We start from the raw sequence: 22,003 nt of genomic DNA on the forward strand, positions 1-22,003 counted from the left end.
GAGACCCTAGAAAAGAAATGCAGACGGCCTGAAGTTCCTCAGGGTAGCCCCCATCGTCTGCCAGCCAGGAAACAGACTCCAGCCCTCTACCGATAGGGAGAGGAATCCTATCCGCATCCCAAGTGCAAAAAGAAGCGGTTCATCCCTCCCCCGCACCCCGCTTATCCCTCCTCCGCACCCAGCTCACCCCTCTCCCGCACCCAGACCTCCCAGAAAAAAAAAAGGCACCCCAGCCAACTCAGGAGAGTTCAGCCCAACTGTGTGACTTCTGCCTGCAAAATGATCAGCCAACACGTGGGCCTTCCTTTAAGCTGCCCGATGTGTGGTCATTTGTTATGCAAATATTCCTCCCAGCCGAAGTTGTCCTCTTTGCGCTAAGCGGGGGCACCTCAACAAGAGCCCCACGCTGTCTACATCTTTCCAAGATGTCAGGTCAGAGATCAACAGTTACCTACCCCCAGTGTTTCAGACAGGGAAGCCAACACTTCCCACCTGGCAGCATGCCAGGTAAGCCACGGGAAAGGGCGCGATCTGCCTTTGTCATGGCGTCTCTGTTGGCAGGGACAGCAGAGCAGCAAGCATGAGCACTAACACACCCAGGATCAAGGAAAGCCATGGGACAGGGTCTCTAAAACCCCACTTTGATTTTTTTTTTCAGGCGTCTGGGGGTGGAAAGCAGGCAACGGAGGAGACTGTGCTCTGAATCCAAAGCCATCTATTTCCATGCCTTCAAAAGGCAAAATCATCTGAGCCCTCACAAGGGGAAAAAGGAGAAGAGGGGAGGGAACTCTGGGGCTTACTGGCAAGGCAACCACAAAGGGGAGGGTGGGGACTGGGGGGGCTGGGGTGGCCGGCAGCACTGTTCCACCGCCGGAATGTTAAAATGCTCTCCCCACAGACCCAGCAATCACCAGCGCTCCACACCCGACAATTTGAGATTTAGACATATTCAAGTTTCCTAAGCCTCAAATTAGCCCTTGTAAGAGCTTATCTTCTTTCCCCCCAATTGACTTTAATCAAGTGCCTCAGAAGCTGGGAAATATTTTAAGTTAATCAGGCCCTTAATGCTGGTGCCTGGGGAACGCCAGGCAGTCGTATGCTCTTCTTGCTTGCTGCACTGTGCCTGTCTGTCCCCCAGTTCCCTGCACACCATCCCCCCCCCCCCCCCCCACACACACACACACACTGTTTTTGAAATGCTGGGCAAACATGTCTCACAAATGAATGGGAGATGGAGAGGAAGAATGGAGTCATTAACGCGACCCTTTCCAGCAAAATCGTAAAATGGTTTCCCGACAATGGAAGGCAAGTGCTCTATCTTGCAAAAAACCTTCGTAATAATAATAATTTTAAAAATGGTATTTTTTTTTTAAAAAAAGTGCTTAAGAATGCAGTGAACAGTTAGCTCTGCCTGATCAGAATTCTCAGTAAGGTGACCTCATTTCCAAAGAGCCAATGACAGACAAGATGGCAGACACTGGAATAGCATATTTACTATCTTACTGTGTAAGCAATGCTGTTTTGCGTATGTAAATCATTTACTTCTCCCAACAGTCTTACCACCAAAGCGATCACCACACCCATTTTACGGATGAAATGGGCTAGAAAGCCTGAGCAACTCACCCCAAGCCAATCTTTCTGACCCATCATCTTCCACTGTGAAATTCCAAGTAGCTGTTTCCCACACGCATGGTAATTAGAGATCTACCGTGACCATAAGACACTGGTGCCAAGACCACGAAAACTCTAGAGGGGGCAAATCAAGGTCAATGTCACACCTGTGCCTTAAGTCCAGTACTTCAGAAGCTGCCCTTGAGGATGAGCAGGCAAGAGCTTTATTGAGCAATAGGTAAGGGAAGCTGGTGAATTTAAGAAGGATGGGACCCAGAGGAATGAAAGGAGACAAGGTAGGGACCAGAAGAAACTGTACCCAGAGCGCATGCACCCTGCCTCTACTTGCAGGTTCCCCAGCGTGAAGAGCCCAGGGGCTGCTGGCTGACCAGAGGCAGTGAGAATCATAACCCTAGGTTCTCCCCTCCTAGGAGAAATGACTCCACAGGTTTTAGAAGATGAGCAATAAGAGAAAGCACGCAGAATTCACAAGCAGGATCTGGGGAGATTCCTGCAGCGACTACCACAATCCATTTGAATCCCAATGCTTCTGCTAGCTGTGTAACCTCAAATAAGTTCCTTAACTTTTCTAAGTCATGGGATTTGCTTCTATGAAGTAAGAATCTCTCCTTGGGGCTGGCAAGATGGCTCAGTGGGTGGTGCTGCTTGCAGCCACACCCAACAATCTGAATATTCCCACAAGAGGACAAACAATCCCCACAGACCTGTGACTTCTGACCTCCATATGTGTGCTGCAGCATGCACCTGCCCGCACATATATACACATACAAGTAAAGAAAGAAATATAATTAAAAATCTTTAATAATGACTCCTAGTCTTCCCTCAGAGAATTATCATGAGGACTCATTGGAATACTTTGTGGGTGTTTGACTTAAAGCTGACACAGTATCCCAGGATGTGGGTCACGCAAACTGCCGCCCAAAAAAAGATCCCAAAAAGGCACAGCAAGACACACACAAACACAGGCACACACACACACACACACAGAGCAGCCATCATGAGTAACTCACAAAGACTTGCAGATGCTCTTTGCAGGGTTCAAGTCCCTTCCTGTTCCCATCAACGGGAAGGCTGTTTTAAACTACCTTTGAGCTGTGATCATACAGGCAGAAGTATGCCACCCCCACCCCACAACTTTCCCCACTTGCGATCTGGGAAAAGGTTAGCATTAACAATTTAGCACTGCCCTGTAAGGAACCAGCTTTGAGAGCTGCAGTGCCAGAGTTTGGACCCCAGTGAGCTGTCAGTTGCAACCCAGAGGATGAGATTGGGAAAGTTTGCAGGGAGGGCCCCACCTGGAAAGAGAAGCATGTAGAGAACAAGAAGGTCCGGGGTTGGCACCCGCCGAGCTCGCTAATCTAGCACCATTGTTTTACTTCTTTAATTAAGTGTCTCTGCTTCACTCCCAGCTCACCTTCCCAAAAAACTAGGCTATATTGAGCAGATACGTAAAAGCCGGCAATTAAATTGTCTTATCAAATTTTCGCAGCTTATTAAGTTGTTCAATTGCACGGGAAATGATTAGTGTCTGTAAATAGAGAGCGAAGGCATCAGCCCAGGAGGCTGCAGATTGGCGCAGGGGGATCCAAAGGCAGGTCCCCTCGAAGGGGAGGGGATTGGCTCAGGCAGGCTGGCTGAAGCTGGAGCAGTGCCCACTCCGCCCTCAGAGAGCTCAGCTGGTCTTTCTGCTTGAGGATCCAGGTGGTCAGAGAGACAGAATGACAACCACCCTCCTGAGAGAGCCTAGGACTTGAAGCCTAGCTGCAGTGGGTCCAAGTTCAGAGCTCCACCACTTACCAGCCAGAGATATTTCAGAAAGCCCTGAATCTATGTCACTTGGACAAGGAGAGGCCAAGGGTCTGCCTTCTGGTCCTAACCATGTCTTCTCCAGAGGATGAGGTTCCCAGGAAGGGTTCCCGAGATGCAGAACTCAACTGCATCTATGTTCATCTTCCTCTTGAGAGCAATAAGCGGTCCGTTGTACAGATGGACCCTGCAAAAGAACCACTTCCTTTCTGTCTGGGATGATAATAAAAACTGGGACAATGATGAAGAATAAGCTGTAGACACAGAGTCTCTGAAACAGGGGCCTGACAGTGAGGGACTGTGCCCTGCCAAACGAGAGCATTCCTGTGGTGCTATGGAATTGCCCTTCCCACTACAGACATGAAAGGAAGAAGTTTAGTGTGTCTCGCTTCCTGAAATGTCTCGTTTAGATTATCTGTGTGTTATCCCTCTATCTCCTCTCAAACAAAAGAAAAATTTTCCCCAAATTACCACAGTGTAAATAAAACCCTCAGCCATGTGTTGACCTTGGTCTGAACTTGGACTATCAGCATTGCTTTGCTTGAGAATAGGGCTTCTTCTCTCCCGTGGTTTGAACGTGAACTGCCTGACCGGCTCTGTCTGGGTCCCCTGCAGGGCAAACAGTGAAGAATCTTCTCCAGAGCTGTAGGGGTAGGATCGTACTTAGAACCCAGAGTAAGGCCTTTGGAAGCATCCCTGCTCTGTCTTGAATGAAGATGTGCGTGTCTTATAAAACCTGAGGAAGCAGAGCTTAGAAAGAGCCTCACCCAGGCCTAGTCAAGGAGCAGAACTAGCTAAAACCGGACTGCTTGGTACAGATTGATGCATCCCTGAGGCAGAAGCAAAGCAGAAACTTCCAGAATAGATTTATCCGGGACAGTAGGTATGCTAGAGTAGTTGACTCTTCTCTTTATTTTTTTACTCTTTGGGGGTCAAATAAATAGATAAGACTCATTCTTTCTTATGAATGCCTGCCCTCAGTGTGGCTTGTTTCTAGCCAGCTTTTCTAACTTAAATTATCCCATTTCTCTTTAGCTATGTTTTGTATCTGGAATTTTACCTTTCTTTATTTTATATATGTTTCTTTCCTTCTTACTCCATGGCTGGCTGTGTGGCTGTGTGGCTGTGTGGCTGTGTGGCTGGGCAGCTGGCTGGCCCCTGGCATCTGTCCTCCTCTCCTTCTCCTCTTTCTCACTCCTTGATCTCCACTAGATTTCTCCTCCTACTTATTCTCTCTGTCTGGCAGCCCCACCTGTCCCTCTTCTGCCTACCTATTGGTCATTCAACTCTTTATTAGACCAATCAGGTGTTTTAGGCAGGCAAAGTAACACAGCTTACAGAGTTAAACAAATTAAACATCTTTGCCTCATTAAACAAATATTTCATAGTATACACAAATGTAACACATCTTAAACTAATATTTCACAACATTGCTAGAGAGTCAAGTTCGACTTCTGTCTAGCTGGAGTCGTCTCCTGTAAACTGAAACTGTGTGTTTGTTTCCTGGCAGCCCGAGCCCAAAAAAATCACACAGAAATTATATTAATTACAACACTGTTTGGCCAATTAGCTCAGGCTTCTTGTTAACTAACTCATATCTTAAATTATCTCATTTCTATTAATCTGTGTATCACCACAAGGCTGTGACCTACTAGTAAGTTTTTAGCATCTCTTTCATTCGGCAGCGACATGGAGTCTCCTTGACTCTACCTATTCCATATATATATATATATATATATATATATATATATATATCTTCCAGCCTGGCTCTATTCTGCCCTGCCATAGACCAAAACAGCTTTATTTATTAACCAATAAGAGCAACACATATACAGAAAGACATCCCACATCATCTCCCTCTTTCTGTCTAAAATAAAAAGTAAAGTTTTAATTTAACATAGTAAAATTACACAAAACAAAACAGGTATCAAGAAAAAATTACACTTACAATATTTAGTCTATTTGTATGTGGAAAGTTTCATACCTAATCCATTTTTTATCATAACTAAGGAAAACTATAACTGTCTCCAACTCTTCAAAGACCCCAGAGGGATATAATATTACCTAAGTAAACAGAAAGTGCATTGTAAGCAACTTCCAAAACTCTAGAATTGACAGAAACATCTTACTGCCTGGACAATCACCCAAAGTTCTTCTGTAATGTTGGAGCATCCATTTTTAGCCTACAGGGACCTTAGTATCTGGCAAACTTTTCCATGAAGCAGGAAATTTAAAAGACTGTTATGCTTATATTGGCAGTTTGTCAGTTGCTTTCTTCTATGTTCTGCAAAATGTTTGGTAGTTTCTTCTGTGAAGCAGGAACCCTTAAAGACCAATCTGTCTTTTGTAAAGTTCAGCAGTCACTTTTCTGTGGGTCCTGCATGCCTAGTTCATACAGCATACCATAAAAGCAGTCCAGGCAAGAACAGTTCCTTGCCCAAATGGCTAGCCTTGTGACATTGAAGCCAAATTCCATAAAGAATCTCTTCAATGCCCATCAACCTCTCTGAAGTAATTGATGCTGTCAGAAGTAGACATGTCTCACTGTCAAAAAAAATCTAAGTTCTTAAAATATTTTAAATACCATATTCCATAGGTCTTTGAAGTGTTGAAGATTATCTATCTAACTGAAATATATCTTCTCTGTATATCTAGAAAACCTAACTAACATGACTACAGTTTAGCTATTATAGATAGTTATCAATCTGTATTTCTTAATTATGCATTATATTTTTAATGTAATTCACAAACACAATACCTTAAACAAGAGCAGGAACACATATACACAGTATAGCAAATCAACCTTAAATTTGTACCAATAGACCAAAGTCCATACCAATGTAAAGTATTCATCTCTATATATCATATCCCCCTTAATATTTTTTGGGAAATTGACTGTGACTATTAATCACTTATAATAACCCCTTCAAATAAAAACAAACACTTATAAACAATCATTTGGGGAATTTGGGCATTGTTTTCTCTAAACTGCTTCCTGCTATTTGTTGGGCAAAGTATTTTTAGGGTTCATGGAGACCTTTCAGGGGCTTGTTCCATCAAGCCACTTTAATCTGGAAGGAATCCACAGGTTCCCATCCTCTGTGGAAACAAAAGCAGAACCTCTTTTCCAAAGTAACATATTCTTAAACTCAAATTTTGAAGTCAAGACATCTTTAAAATAGATATGTTTCTTTAGCTTAGCAGCCCATACAATGGAATGTCTCTTTGTACTTAGCACATTCATAGTCAAAACATTCAAAGAAAACCCAATAATATGGCTTTTTTTACTCTATTACTTTTTAATACTTATCTTTACTCCTTTAATCTATGACTTTCTGCACTCTTTATTCTCTCGTATAAGCCCATGTACATTTATTCAACATTATGACCCATTCAGAGGTCTTTTCTGTCTGAATCTGTCTTATTGTGTATCTGTAATCATTTTCTGACCAGCAATACTTTTAAAATAGTAAGAAGTTTGGTGGCAGTGGCCCTGTATGCTGGCTCTGCCTTTCTCGGCCTTTTAATATGGTGGAGGTATGTTTACCACCAGCTCTGCGATCCATGTTCATTGTCCCAGCTCCAGGGACACAGCAGATCTATGTCACCATTAAACAATCTGTAGCACTAAGTTCACAGACCCCATTTAAGTGCAGGACTTCCCTAAAGAGCCAGAGCCACTATCTCTAAAAGAAGCCATGCAGTTTTTGCTACTAATGCTAAAGCCTTCTCTTAAAGGATCCAACACTCTGCTCATTGCCAGCAAACAGAGCCTACCTGAAAAAAAATGCAGCTACCAAGAAACTGGGCTTGGTTCCCATTTTTTGGGGTCTAGAAGGCCTCCTTTTTATTTTTTAAGCTTTTTTTAGGTCTTATGAAGATCCATGTCCCAGACAGTGGTGCCATTTTGTAATCTCAGGCTGCATTTTAGCTTTCCGGTCTGAATAATCACACAGAAACTATATCAATTACAACACTGTTTAACAAATTAGCTCAGGATTCTTATTAACTAACTCTTACATCTTAAATTAACCCATTTCTATTAATCTGTGTATCACTACAAGGCTGTGGCCTACCAGTAAGGTTCCAGCGTCTTGCTCCTTCAGCAGCTACATGGCGTCTCCTTGACTCTGCCTACTCTCTCTCTCTCTTTATTTCTTCCAACCTGGCTATATTCTGCCATGTCATAGGCATAAGCAGCTTTTTATTCACTAACCAATAAAAGAAACACAAATACAGAAGGACATCCCACATCAATCTCTGTCAAGGCTGCCCCAGTTCTACCAAACCCAACCATTGATTCATCATGCAGATTTGAACACATTTCTCCATCACTTTGGGAACTGTGATATTCACAACTATAGGCAGCCATCCTTATGGCCCTGACAGGTAAGCCAGGTAGTTTTCATCATTCCTTGTAGTCTTAAAAGAAACTTCTCAGCTCATGAATTATACCACCATGTGATCCAGTCTTCAAATACTGAGCAAGTCTCAGTGGGCTTCACTGACTTGTTCAAGGATACAAAAGCACTTCTAACAGTTTGGGAGTAGAACTCTGGTTTCTAATGCTGAATTCATTCTTTTGCATCATTTCAAAGTGCTTTGGGGGACAAGACCCATATAATCTCACAGACCCTGAACCGCCATTACTTCTGAGGTGAAAATTTAGGAACAGATTGGCATATGCATACTGCAGAACACAAGACTGGTGTTTCTGCTCTTTCGTCTTTTACTACCTTCCTGTGTGCCGAGCCTCCTTCTCCACCTTTAAAAGTAAGGCACTGTGGCTTATATCTAGGCAAAGCTTTTATGTTCTGCTGACACTGCCCTCCCTTCTCACTGTTTCCCCCCTTTACAGCCCAGCCACACGACAGTGACTGGCTCTAGGGACAAAGGGACAAGAAAAATTGAGCCTTCTTCCAAACATAGAAGCATTAACAATGTGAACATTTTCTACTTTTTGATGGACCAGCCATGTGCATTCTACAATCAGCTGCGTTAGAAATATGAATGGATTTGATTGCACATGTGACATATTTGATTACTGAAATGCCAGAACTCCACACTGGTGTTGACTAGCCACCAAGAGCCTTGTCTTGTTCACTGAGAGGGCTGCAGAGATGAGCTTGGGATGCTGGAGATGTTTGCTCAGCTGTGGAACAGTGAATCAGGAGGGGGAGAGACCCTCTCACACAAAGACAATTGGTGAGTGTCAAGCTCACAGCTAACCTGAACTCTAGCTCTCTCAAGCAGCTATCATCCTTCTCAGCCATTCCAATATAACAAGCAAGGAGAGACTCTGGCAGGGCTCAGGTGGAGCAGAAGTGCAGAACATGAGGTCCTGAAGCATGAAGGGGAGGACTGAGTGAAGAAGACCGGGGTGGAGGCAAGCAGATGGCCCGAAGCAGGGAAAATCCACAGGGTGCTGTTCTGCTTGTTGGCTATAAAAAAAGGGACCTCAGGTGTTAAGGATCACTTTCTCAGGATTTGTGTCATGCCTTCTGATGCTCTATCAAAATATCTGAGGCTGAGAAAATTATAAAGACCAGAAGTTTGTTTATTCTATAGAATGGAGACTCCAAAAGCGTGGTGATGGTTCCCACTTGGAATCTAGTGAGGGTCTTCCCACAGCATCTTAATGTGATGGAGTGTGTCAGAAGGTGAAACAAAGTAGGTGTGTCCCTTTTTATAAAGCCAGGAATCTGCCCTCATGTGATCTCTAATCCTAATTACTTCCTAAAGACCCAGACTCCAAATTGCTAAAATAGGGTTATAGCACATGAACTATGGGGGACATGTATCCCAGCAAGTAGGAATTCCCAGGCTTGCATCTCAGGTCCCTACATTCACTGTTCATGTGACTCTATGCAAGCTGCTTCACTGCCTTTCTGAGCCCCAGCTTCTTCCTCTATACCCTGGGAAGTGTTCTTTCCACCTCCCAGATTTCTGTAGACATTAGTGTTCCACTCAGAACACAAGCAACTGTCTGAGACGCTTGGACACATTAGATGTCTTTGGTCCTCCACACAGATGGACGGGATGGAGCTGCAGGTGCATACCCTGCCCTGGCTGATCCTGAGCTTGCATGTTCTCTAATTCACCAACAGTGGCTCACAGGGTCCAAGCTAATGCTCTCCCCAGCCCACAATCCCAACCCTGGGCATGCAGTCACGCTGAGACTCCAGAACTATACATATTCATTTGGAAACTGTGAATTTCAGATACATTATCTCAGAAGATGACTCAGTCCCATGTGGCCTACTGACTTGAATGAAATGTAACATTTGCGCAACTACTACTGTTCAGATAGGTCCTTGGTAGGGAGGTTTCAGATAAAGGTTTCAAATACTGAATAGGGCCCACTGGCCTAAGGATAACATAGTATCTGTCCACACTATGTAGCTTTTCTCAGTTCCTGGAGACGAAGAGGAGTGATTGGCTTGCTCTCCCAGCTCCCCAAACTCTTCATCTTCAACTGGCACCACCATCCGGTCTCTCTTGGCATCAGGACCTGGAGCCCGTGTAGATCCCTGGTGGCATGCACTTCATATAGAACATCCCTGTGAGGCTTCAGCCTGGATGCCAGCCGGACACACGGGCGAGAGTTGTTTGCCTCCACCTCATTCATCACTAGCTCTCTAAACACATTCCCCTCTTCCGTTTCTAGCAGACAGAGCCAACACAGAAAGTGGTACTCCCTCCAAGACATCTATTTTTTTTTTTTTTTTTTTGGTTTTTCGAGACAGGGTTTCTCTGTGGTTTTGGAGCCTGTCCTGGAACTAGCTCTTGTAGACCAGGCTGGTCTCGAACTCACAGAGATCCGCCTGCCTCTGCCTCCCAAGTGCTGGGATTAAAGGCGTGCGCCACCACCGCCCGGCTCCTCCAAGACATCTAAATCCTGTCAGCCATCCATTCTCCTTTGCAGAAACGTCTCCCCAGTCAGGTCTGCATCAAAAGCCTGTCTCTGTTCATCCAGGTTTGACTCAGGACTCGGGGATTCTGGAGGATTCCTAGATCCCAGTCTCAAGGTGATCTAACCAATCATGGGTGTTGAGGAAGAAGAGGAGCCGTGTAAACTTTATGCATGGGGACCATGCTCCCTTTCCCCTGGGTGACATGCACTGTGTTAGGTTCTTAGAATATAGACACGGTAAGACACAGCTCACTTATAATAAAACTGAGTAATCTACAGACATATTTAATTCTAACTTTCACAAAAATATAAGATGAACTTGAGACCCAGGGTGTGAATGGAACTCGAGTGAATGGGGTCCTTTCTGGGGACTTTCCAAGTTGCAGCTAAAAGGAAAAGATGTAGGATCAGGACTTTTAACAGGGATGGAATGGGAACAGTAAGAAGAGAGTCAAGCGTGCAAAGGACAAGGAGGCACCGTATCACTCAAAGGCCTTTCTAGACAGTCTCCCTGGGATGGGAGAGTGCGGGCAGGCGTGGTGAGGGCCGTGCTGAGAGCATGTGGCCACTCTAGAGCCTCCCGTTCAGGCCCCTCTCTTCCTTAAACTGGACGGAGTTGGGTTTCTGTCACCCGCCTTCATCTCATTCTCACAATGAGACTTTGCTCTGTGTGTTCCCCTGACATCTGCTTCTGATCTGTGTCTCCACTCAGCTGCTCTATGTCTCCCTCCCTTCTGGTGTCTGGCGCCAGGCCCTCTTCCATGCTAGAAGGCTGATCCAGAATCTTTAGCAGCATCCCCAGAGCTGCTGGGTAGAACCTCTCGATGCTTGACATACAGCCCAGCTACAAAGTAACTCCGTGACCTGTGGAGCTGTGCTGAGGAAAGGGAGCATGCAGAATATGTGTGCATTTATCAATGAAAGGACAAAGACGTAAGCAGTACAGATAACCAGGAGACAGCGTCTAGGGTCTCTCTGTCTTGGCTAATGGAATCAGTCATGGTTTAGAAACTCTGTCCTCCCACAAACACACCCTGCATTTTCCATCTCTTCTGCAATTCCAGATCTGACAAGCTGCCTGGTCCTCCCTTGGGTGACCTTCCTTAGCTAATGGTGCCAAACAGTATGCTTGGTTTTGCCTGGCATTGCTGCAGAGTCACATTGTGAAGACCATGGAACATACACTCAAGACCAGCCCTGCCCGCCCCAGTCCTTTAAGATGGCAGCTAACTGAGGGGCTGTGGAAGCAGGTATCCTCTTCTGTCTGGCCAGATTGGGGTGGGATTGAGATGAGAGGCCCGTGAAGACAACCGTGGGGAGTAGTGGGGGGACATGGCCTTGGCAGGCAAACAGATGATCTTGGAGGCGTCGTGGTTTGTCTAAACTATTTGCCAACATGACTTCCATTTCAAAACAGGGTTGGCAGAAACCCAGTATCTTGGCTTGCAAGGAGCTGGGAACATCTGCCAGCTCGATTCTCCTTAAAAGGAGATTTCTTCCTCAAACATGACCCAGCTGCTCCCCGGAGAACGACACACAGTCTTGAGCTTGGAATGAGCTTGGTGTTTGAATCAGACATCACAAGCCGTTTTCTCTGCACATTCTTTGCAAGCTTAGGTGTGTAAACTTCCTGCCCAATCAGGAGCAGGCTCCAATGGCATTTCCAAGTAAGTTGATGGGGCGAGGGAGGGGGGATACCAGAGTGACTGGAGCTCCTTAGGGAGGTGAGGAACTAGATCAGGGTTTCTCCAGCAAGGAAGGACAGAAGGGGGAAGGAGGGTGAACTACAGCCTTGTGGTGCATCAGGTTAGGCTCCAAGAAACAGCAACAGGAGTGTGGTCTCTGAAGCCTCTCCACCAGGGTACAGAACCAAGGTCTTCCCTTTCGTCCCTCGCTGTGTGACCATGTATGCATGACTCAATTTCCCTGAACTAGAGTTTCTTTTCCGGTAAAAAGTGGTCCCCAAAAGCCCCCACTTCCTCTGACTGCTATAGACCACATAGGGGACAGTATTCACAGGTGCACCCAGCAAAGAGAAAACACTCAGTCCAACCTAGACATGTCTGCCACTAGAAACTTCCACAAGGTAAGGTAAGGAAAACCAAAACAGGAAGGCAGAAATACCTGTAGCGTAGTCTCTCTCATGAGACTTGCAGACAGTCTTTGAATTCATACGCTAACTAGAGCCACAGGTGAACGTCTACCTTGACTTACAAAGTAGACATACAGAAATCACTGCTTTCAGTTTTGCGAAGCCAAACTTGAGATCACACATTACAGCCTTTGGTGTTTAAAGGTTTCTGATAGGAACAGCCGAGATAAGGTGAGCAGCAAGGAGACCCTCCCAGAAACCTGTCTACTTATCAGACCCAACTGGGACAGCTGAGCCCTGTCTTACCCAAGGTAGACAATGACCTTTCCCCCTGTCCCACCCTGCTGTCCCTGGGCAGTGATTTCTCACATATGACCTTGATGGCATCCCAGGGCCTGGGAGAGGAAAGCCACAAGGAAGACTGATAATAGAGAGACCTTCAGAAAGGACATGGAAATGTCCACAGAGGTCTGGGGCCTGCTCGCCAGCCACACAGTCTTGCTTTCAAATCAGAAAAGCAGACTTAAGGGCCTTTGATAGGACCGGCAGACAATCCACTCACCCCAGGTGCCAGCTGAGCACCGCTCTCCTCGTCATGTGACATCCTAGAAGATGTTTTTAGTGGGAATCCAGGAATGAAGGGTTAACTATTTAGTGTTTTATTTCTTTAACAGGATTTAAGTAACTTGAAATGATTTTTCCTCTATATTTTTTATGCTAGAATTGTGTGTGCTCATTGCATGTTCTCTCTCTCTCTCTCTCTCTCTCTCTCTCTCTCTCTCTCTCTCTGTCTCTCGTGTGTGTGTGTGTGTGCGCGCGCGTGTGTGTGTGTGTGTGTGTGTGTGTGTGTGTGTGTGTATAACAGTATCTAATTTTCCCTATAAAGAACTGTGTTGGTACAAAGTGGTTAAAAGAGTCAAAAGTGAAACAAGAGGCCAGAGAGTTGGTGCAGCAGTTAAGAGTGCTTAGCTGCTAGGACCCGAGACTGGCTCCAAGCACCCAAGTCCTTTAGCTCCCAGCACCAATAACTCCAGTTCCAAAGGACACAACAACTTCTTCTGTTTTTTTAGGGCACTTGCTCTCATATTCACATACCCACACATAGATACATGAATATACATGTAATTAAAAAGTAGATAAAATCTAAAAAGAAAAAAGTGAAGCTAAACTATTAGGAGGAACCATTCCTGGGAATATGGACTGACTCCCAGCACGACCACTGCACAGTTTGTCATTCTAGAGTCAGTCACAGTTTTATACACCCACCCCACCCTTCAACTTTGAGCAAGTGATTGACAGGGCCTCCCAACCACATCAAATGAAGAGGAGGCGGTCCCATTTCCCTAAAGGGGAAATCGCATTAATGTTTTGACCATTTATCATTTATGTGTCCTTTGCATGTAAGAAAAGTATTCACACATAGCTTTTAGTCAAAATCCCAAATGGCAGAGGAAGTTTGGCATTCTGTGGAACAGCAGAAGGAGGTATGTGTGTGTGTGGGGGGGGGGGGGAATCCTTCCTTCTTCTTATCTCATTCCATCTTAACACACACCCTGCGTAGGATGCTGCCTCTTTCGGCACTGAGAGCTGTCTTTAGTTGCAGGACAGCAATCATTTCTGAAGTTATAAAGCGTGGTGGGATTAGCTGCACTTTGGCAAATCACCTCCGCATACAAAGAACCCTGGCATACATTCAGGGTGTCAGTACCCACTGCTGACACTCACAGTGACTCTGGGAAGAGTGGCAAGTCTTGACTTGAGACAATGAGTTGAGATGGATCATGTTTAATAAGGCATTTTGAGTTTGGAAGTCATTGTCAAAGAGCTGGGATTTCCAGGGCCCTTTGTGAAATGATAAGGAAGTACCTCCTTCTCCTGGATTCACCTCTGGCAGGATCCTTGGATGACTAGGGGAAGGTGTTTGTCCTGCCTCAAAGAAAGCAGTTAGCACCCCTGGCTTCCAAGGAGCCCCAGAACTCCCTACAGTGCAAGAGACCCTCAACATAAGATCTGGCCGAACAACAAAGTCCCCCATCCCCTTCATTCCCCTTCATATTCACCCCCCCACACCACACACACACACGCACACACATGCATGCACACACTCATGCACACACACACACATGCACACACACGTGCATGTACACAGATCCTAATAGGAAGGGAACACACAGGCAATGAGGGGAACTCACCTCTGGGTTCATGACATATATGTCATGTGTTCCAGCAACTTCCCTGGCCTTCCTGGGGTCTGATCATAATGGCAGGAGTAAAGAAAGAAAGAAGTAAAGCCCCTATTTAGAAAATAAAGAAAAAATTAGAAAACAGCAACTGATCCCAGTCTTATAATTCAGAAACAATCCTTCCTCCATTAGCATTGGCGTTTCCAGTTGCTCTAGATTATCCTTACAGAGACACCTGCCAGGTGTGTTCATTCATTTCAATACATAACTAAATTTATCTGCATAACTATATCCAATTTATAGTCTACCTTTTTCACTTCATCTAGTACGGTCATTCCCTGTGTCAATCTAGTCTTCAAAAATAATCATTTAATCCCAATCAGGAGGCCAAGGCAAGAAAATCATGAGTTCAAATCTAGCCTGGGCTTGTAAGACTGTGTCTCAAACACTAATCATCATTGGGTTTCAGTTATAAATGAAATTAGACCCTGCTGATAGGGTTGCTGTGTTCAAACAGTGTTCTGTTCAGATTGTACACAGATGGCAATCTTTACTGTAGTTGTTGTATTTTTCTTTCCCAGCTCAGAGATTCAGCCTACATGGGTGTATGTGTTAGAATCACACACACTACACACATAAACATGAAACACATACTACACACACTGTACACACGCCACACATACTCACATCATACACATTACATACACTATATATATACGCATACACTGCACACATACTATACACACATCACACTACACACTGCATTCACTATGCAAGTGCTACATACATACTACATATACTATATATACATATACGCCACACATATATTATACATACAATATACTACACACTGCATTCACTATGCAAGTGCTACATACATACTACATATACTATATATACATATACGCCACACATATATTATACATACAATATACTACACACTGCATTCACTATGCAAGTGCTACATACATACTACATATACTATATATACATATACGCCACACATATATTATACATACAATATACTACATACTGCATACACTATGAAAATGCTACCTACATACTACACACACATATATTGCAGATATTACACACATACCACACACACATGCATACAATTTTACACCCTCTTTTTTTTTAAGCAGTTTTTAAACTGGACAGAAAGATGCAGAGATTTCTCTATACTTCATGGGGTAAATTTTTCTTGCAGCTTAACTATTGTTTTAAAACCTTATCTTGGTGACAAACTAAAATTGTCTTAGACAGTAGTCCTCCATCCTTCCTCAGAGGGATCAGATGATAATACTGGGTTGCCCCTGGTGTTTAGTGTGATGGGTTATGCCGGGAAGATCATCTTTCCAGATCAAACTTCGTATCTATCTCTGTTTCTAGAAATCTCTAAGACATTCACTAAAACTGGGGCTCAGCTTTATATTAAGCTTAAAGGAGTCATTGGCCCCACCTCAGCCTCCTTGGTGAACACTAAGATTCTATTGGATGAAGCAAATATATTTTGTTTAATGGTGTGCTCCCCATGATGGGAAACTCACTAACACTCGAGTTGGTTCATGCCACTCTTGGACAACACAAACATTTGAAGGTTCTTCCTTGTGTTAAAGCAGAAGATGCCATTATGTCATGGCTGGAGATGTGCAAAACTGGTTGATTCCTTTCCCACAGGCTCTTTAAACAGCTTCAGGAATCTGTGCATTTCCTCTATCCCATAAGCTAATAAACTCAGGTTATTTGTGTTACCATGGAAGCCCAGTAGTTTGCTCTCTCCCCTTCATACCCCCAACTATCTGCATCCCTCTTCAAGGAGGACCTGTCTCGATCTCTTCAGCTCACAAGCATTTAGGAGAATGTCTTGTGGTCCCTCCCTAGGGATATTTGTCACGAATTAAGCTTGGCTACCACCTTTGGGATAAAACTATTGCTTATTCTCTTAATGTGCATAGTGTGTGTGTGTGCGTGCATGAGGAGGTATCTGTGGTGGGTGCATGAACACGGGATTGCATGCACCTGTGGAGGCCAGACATCAACTTCAAATATCATTTCTCCCGCAACAACATCTGACCTGTTTTTTAAAACAAGGTCTCTTACAGGAACCCAGGGTTCATCAAGTTGACTGGGCTGGACCTGGAAGGCCTAGAGGTCTACCCGTTCCCCTAGTGCTGAAATTACAACTGCCCACCACACCTAGCTTTTTACAATAGTGGAGAAGGAATCAGCCTCTTACATTTACAAGGCAGGCCCTATACTTACAGAGGCATGGCTCCAGACACGGTCACAGGCTTTCAGCTCTCTACCCTGTACCGTCTCTCACTCACTGCCAGTGTGACTTTGGTGATATTCCTGATCCTCTCTGAGCGATCAGCATAGTAGAAAGATGGAGACAAGAGTGCAAACACCACACACACAAAGACCAGAGTGGTTCTGCACACAGAGCTATGTGTATATATGCACTCTACTTTGTCCAGTCTTGAATTCTGCACATTGAATCCAGGTAGTCTGTGAGGCCAGAGTGGTGAGTCAACCTGCCTGCTTTCCCTACTTTCCAAAGTACCTGTAGATGGCTAAAAGTGTGGGGGAGAGATGTCCAGAAGGGCTGGTGAGCTGGGACTTTGGACCTGAAGCTCTGCATTATCCCTGTTAGAGACATGGGCACATACCTACCCCAAAAGTACACAGGCTTCAGGCATGGAGGGTCCAAGGTCCCATTCAACTCTCCGTTTCTCTCTCTCTCTCTCTCTCTCTCTCTCTCTCTCTCTCTCTCTCTCTCTCTCTTTCTAGCACACACACACGCACACACACACACACACACGCACACGCACACGCACACACACAAATACACACATTTTCTCCAGAAGGAAGCTCCCAGGCCTAATATGATGGTTAATATTGCCATCTTGAGAGGACCTAGATCACTGTAGAAACAAGCCTTAGACATGTCCATGAAGGATTATCTAGATTAGGTTAACTAAGGTGGGAAGACCTAGCCTGAATGTGGGTGACATCATTTCCTGGGCTGGAGCTCCAGACTGAGGAAAAGGGAGAAGGGGAGCTAAGCACCAGCACTCAGCTTCCTGTTTCCTAACTTTGGGTACAAAGTGGCCCGCAGTCCCACACTCCCGCTATGTGACTTCACCGTGATGGCCTCTATTGTCAAGCTATGATCCAAACAAACCCTTCCTATGCTCGCTTCGGCAGCACATATACTAAAATTGGAACAAACCAACCTTCCCTTCCCCAAGTTGCCTTCATCGGGCATTTTGTCATTGCAACAAGGAAGTAGTCAACACAACCAGGACCTCAAGTTCCAGGGTCAACTCTGAGAACAGAACAAATGAAAGCGTAAAAACAAAAGCCAAGCCAAGAACGGAGGTTTCTGTCTAACACTGCAAACTAAATGGCAACTCTGCTGCTGCAACTCAGTCAGAGGCAAGTGTGTTTGCAAATTTGTAGGAAAATAGTGTGGTAGAAATGAAAGAAAGACTGGGTACCCTAGTGCATCCTGGGACTCCTACCAGTTCCGATGGCAATCCAGTCTCATTTGACATCAGCCCTAAGAGATCCTGGAGGGAGAACTGGAGGGCAGGAGCCTAGGTGACATCAGGGACAAGCATGTCAAAAGAGATGGTGGCTGTTTTCCTTCGTGGAGTCAGAGTCGCTGGACAGAGCTCAGGAGAAACAGGGAAAGAAGCAGTATTGAGATTCTTTCCGGGTCTGCTCAGCATTAGTTTTCCATTTCCTTCGCTGCTCTGGTGTAGTTGCTACTGCTTCCTGCTCTTTATGATCTGTACTCCAATGGGGTCACTCAACACAAGACAAGCTACATGTTGCAGGTCTGCCGATCCCAGGCCTCTTCCTCCTGGGGAGACTGACGCACCCTTCCTTGCTCATTGGTTTAATGGATGGAGACCCATTTCAGAGTTGCTGAAGCTAAGAGCTCAGAAGTCATCTGTAGTAATAAGGAGCGGCGGTGGGGCTACGTCCCCAAAACCCCAGCCGCCTGCCCGGCTAGCTCAGTAGGTAGAGCATGAGACTCTTAATCTCAGGGTCATGGGTTCGAGCCCCACGTTGGGCGCCAAAATGAAGGCGTAAGTCACAAACAATGCCACACCAATTTGGGATTATGATTAATAGGGTGATATTTATTTAAAGGGGAAAAAACTTACAGATCACTGTCCCAGGCAACAGCCCTCTACGCAACGCAACCAAGAGTCTAGTCGCCGGCGGAGCAGGAAGTGAAGAGAGAGAGGAGAGGGAAGTGGCTGCTTTTTTAAAGGGAGAGAGACCACGCCCCAATGGGCTGGTATCTCAGCGGCTATTGGCTGGAGGAGTGGGAGGACCTCCCGCAACAGTCATCCATTGCTGGCAGATCTCCTACCCGCCACAGCTGATCACCAGTCCTACTGCTTTGGCCCCCTGAATCCTTGCCCTGCCCTCATTTCCATGGATGGTCTGATAGTCCTACCCACAGTTTCTCTCCCCACGATATGAGCACCTCTGTATACCATGAACTGCACTGATTATTTTCCAACCATGGTGCATTCTCCTCCAAGCCACTCTATGTTCTCATACTACAGATAAACAGACCAGGCTATGATGTAGGGTATGACTCGACCACACTATCTCCTGTAAGCTCAAACAAGGAACATGCACCAGTGTTCAGTCATTTTTGGTTCTCCACATATGTGCTGAGGCATGTGCATGTCTGCACCTCTCTCCATGCACGAATTTAAAAGAGCAAGGAGATGAACAACAGCAATTTCCTTCATCTTCCATACTGTCTCCTGTATGCTCCGGCTTTGGGCAGTTTTCTATCCGATCTAGGTCCATTTTCCAACCTGTCCAAGATCAGAAGACTATAAAACAGCTGAGACAGTATCTAATATCAGGATTATTGGACCCCAAATCCCAAGGCCCTAACTCCTAGACAAGCTGAGAAGAGATGTATTCCAGCAATGGTCTCTATAGTAGGCCATTATGGAATGTTCCAGAGATCCTGTAATAGTGCCAACATTTTATAGCTGTCATTTTTATCTTATCGGAAGAAAAAAATATGCCACTGGTGGGATTATGTTGTGGGTTTTATATTTGGAAGTTGCATGGTTGAAGAAAGATATTGATCAAACGGACAACAGCGTGAACGAATGAAGGGTCCAGGAGAAAAGAGTTGAAGGATCTGTGTATCTAGCTGGGAGAGGCGAGAAGACTAGAGAGAAGGAAGCAGACAACAGAACTATTTGTCCCCGTCAAGGGGCCCCATGTGGAAGAGGCAACACACCCCTCTTCTACCCTAAAACTTAGATCTGAACCTATGTTGGGGTGTTTCCAGGAGGCAGCTGCCAAGAGCCCTTAGAAAATAACTACCAGGCCTGCACTGCAGAGGGAGGGAGGGGTCTGAGCAGGCTCAAAATGCAATACCCAGATGGCAGAGGCGTTTTCCACCTAGTAAGCCCGTCTTTGCTTAGCCACCCTGAGCGGCAGCTTCCTCCCCGTGAAACGGGAGGAGGAACGATGATCTGAGGATGATGGCGAGAAACAAAAAGGCAGCAGAGTGGCCCTGGCAGTATTGTCTCCAACAAGTAGCCGTGGTTGTCATCACCGTCCCCGTCTCACTGTCCTTCTAAATTTGTGCGTGGAGAGAGGTGCAGACATGCACACACGTGGAGGACAGAAAACGACTGAACACCGCATGCCTTCGTCCTTGTTTGAGGCCGGATCTCTCTTTGCTGTCCTCCGATCCATGCACCAGACAAGCCAGCCAGGAAGCTTCCAGGGATGCTCCTGTTTCTGCCTCTCATCTCCCACACTATCTCCTAGGGGTACTGGGATTACAGACTTAATATGAAGCATCTGGCTTTGTATGGGTCAAGGATTTGAGCTCAAGACCTCGCGCATGCGCTTCAAGCACTTCTCCAACTGCGCTATCTGCTCGGCCCCATTGTCATCGTTAGAATTAGCATAATTACTTTCAGCAAAAGAGGAAGGTCTGTACTGAAACAGGCACTGCTGAGGCAGGAATTCCTCCTTCTCAGGGGAAGACTGGAGGTCACCCCTTCCCTGTCAAAGCCCCCTTGATATCTGGAAAAGACCAGAGAACGCGGCTCAACAGAGCAGGGGAAAAACAGCCAAGGGCAGGTGCAATGGGTCCTTCAAATCTCCGTTCCTGCCCATCACTCAAGTGGTTTGCTTGTATGGAAACTTCCATCTTGAAGGAAGCTGACTATCCCCGGCTTGGCCCAAGCAAGGGCCTATGACCTCACTCCTTGAAGGACATCAATCAACCTAGAAAACCATGTGACCCACTCTGTAAAGCATTCACAGGGTGGCCAGAATGTCTGGGGTTCATGGGGACAGAGACAGGAAGGCAGATCAAATAAAAAGGATGTTTATTCCTTTTTCTGTTTGGTTGGGTGTTTTGTTCTTGTTGTTTCCCCAAGATGGAGTTTCTCTGTGTAACAGCTCTGGCTGTACTGGAACTCACTTTGTAAACCAGTCTGGCCTCCAACACACAGAGATCCGCCTGCCTCTGCATCCTGAGTGCAGGGATTCAAAGCCTGTGCCACCATAGTCCAGCAAAAAGATGCTTATTGATGTGTATTACATGCAGGAGCCACAGGGGTGGAACAAAGTGCAGGCATGGGGTGTCTCTGGAGAACTGTTGCCCCTACATGGAAGGAAGCATCCCTAAGGGTCATCTCCTCAATTCAGATAAAGAGAAAGTCAGATCTCCACTTCTGATTTATCCTAGACCTCTCCCATGGCCGCTCTTCACTCTGGAGCACAAATGGGAATGAAAACTTGTGTTGCTCTGTCCTAGCGAACCCCACACGTTCTATGACTCGGAAACCCCACAGCCCATAGTCTTTTAAATATCTTATGACATGAAGTTTGCTTCTGGAGAGTGGCAACAGGACCTTGTCAGGTAAGTGAGAGCTATTTCTGCCCCGAGCATTCCTATTAATGTACCAGAATATCTAAACCCTTGACAAAGCCTCCCTCCCCTGTCCTTTGTTTTCCGAACAACAGCAGTAGCAGTAGGAGGCAGACTTGATTTTCTTTGAAGCCGGTTTGTTTGTTGAACAAAGACCTAGGCTGGAGAGTCTGTGGATGCTGTGAACAGAATGCATGGGCTTTTTATATTTCCATATCTTGTTGAAGAACGTGAGCTAAACGTGTGGTGAGGCACACAGACAATTCCAGCTCCCCGGAGGAGAAGGCAGGAGAACTGACAATCGGAGGCTAAATAGCAGGGCTGGCAGAGGTGGGTGGTTGCCTCCAGTGGTTCTCAATTCTAGCGACATATCACAACTACTGGGTATCTTCTACAAGAGCAATACCAAAAGGGAGACGGCTCTGCCATGCCTT

Source organism: Microtus pennsylvanicus, chromosome 6 (assembly GCF_037038515.1).
Source record: "Microtus pennsylvanicus isolate mMicPen1 chromosome 6, mMicPen1.hap1, whole genome shotgun sequence".
Taxonomy (NCBI): domain Eukaryota; kingdom Metazoa; phylum Chordata; class Mammalia; order Rodentia; family Cricetidae; genus Microtus; species Microtus pennsylvanicus.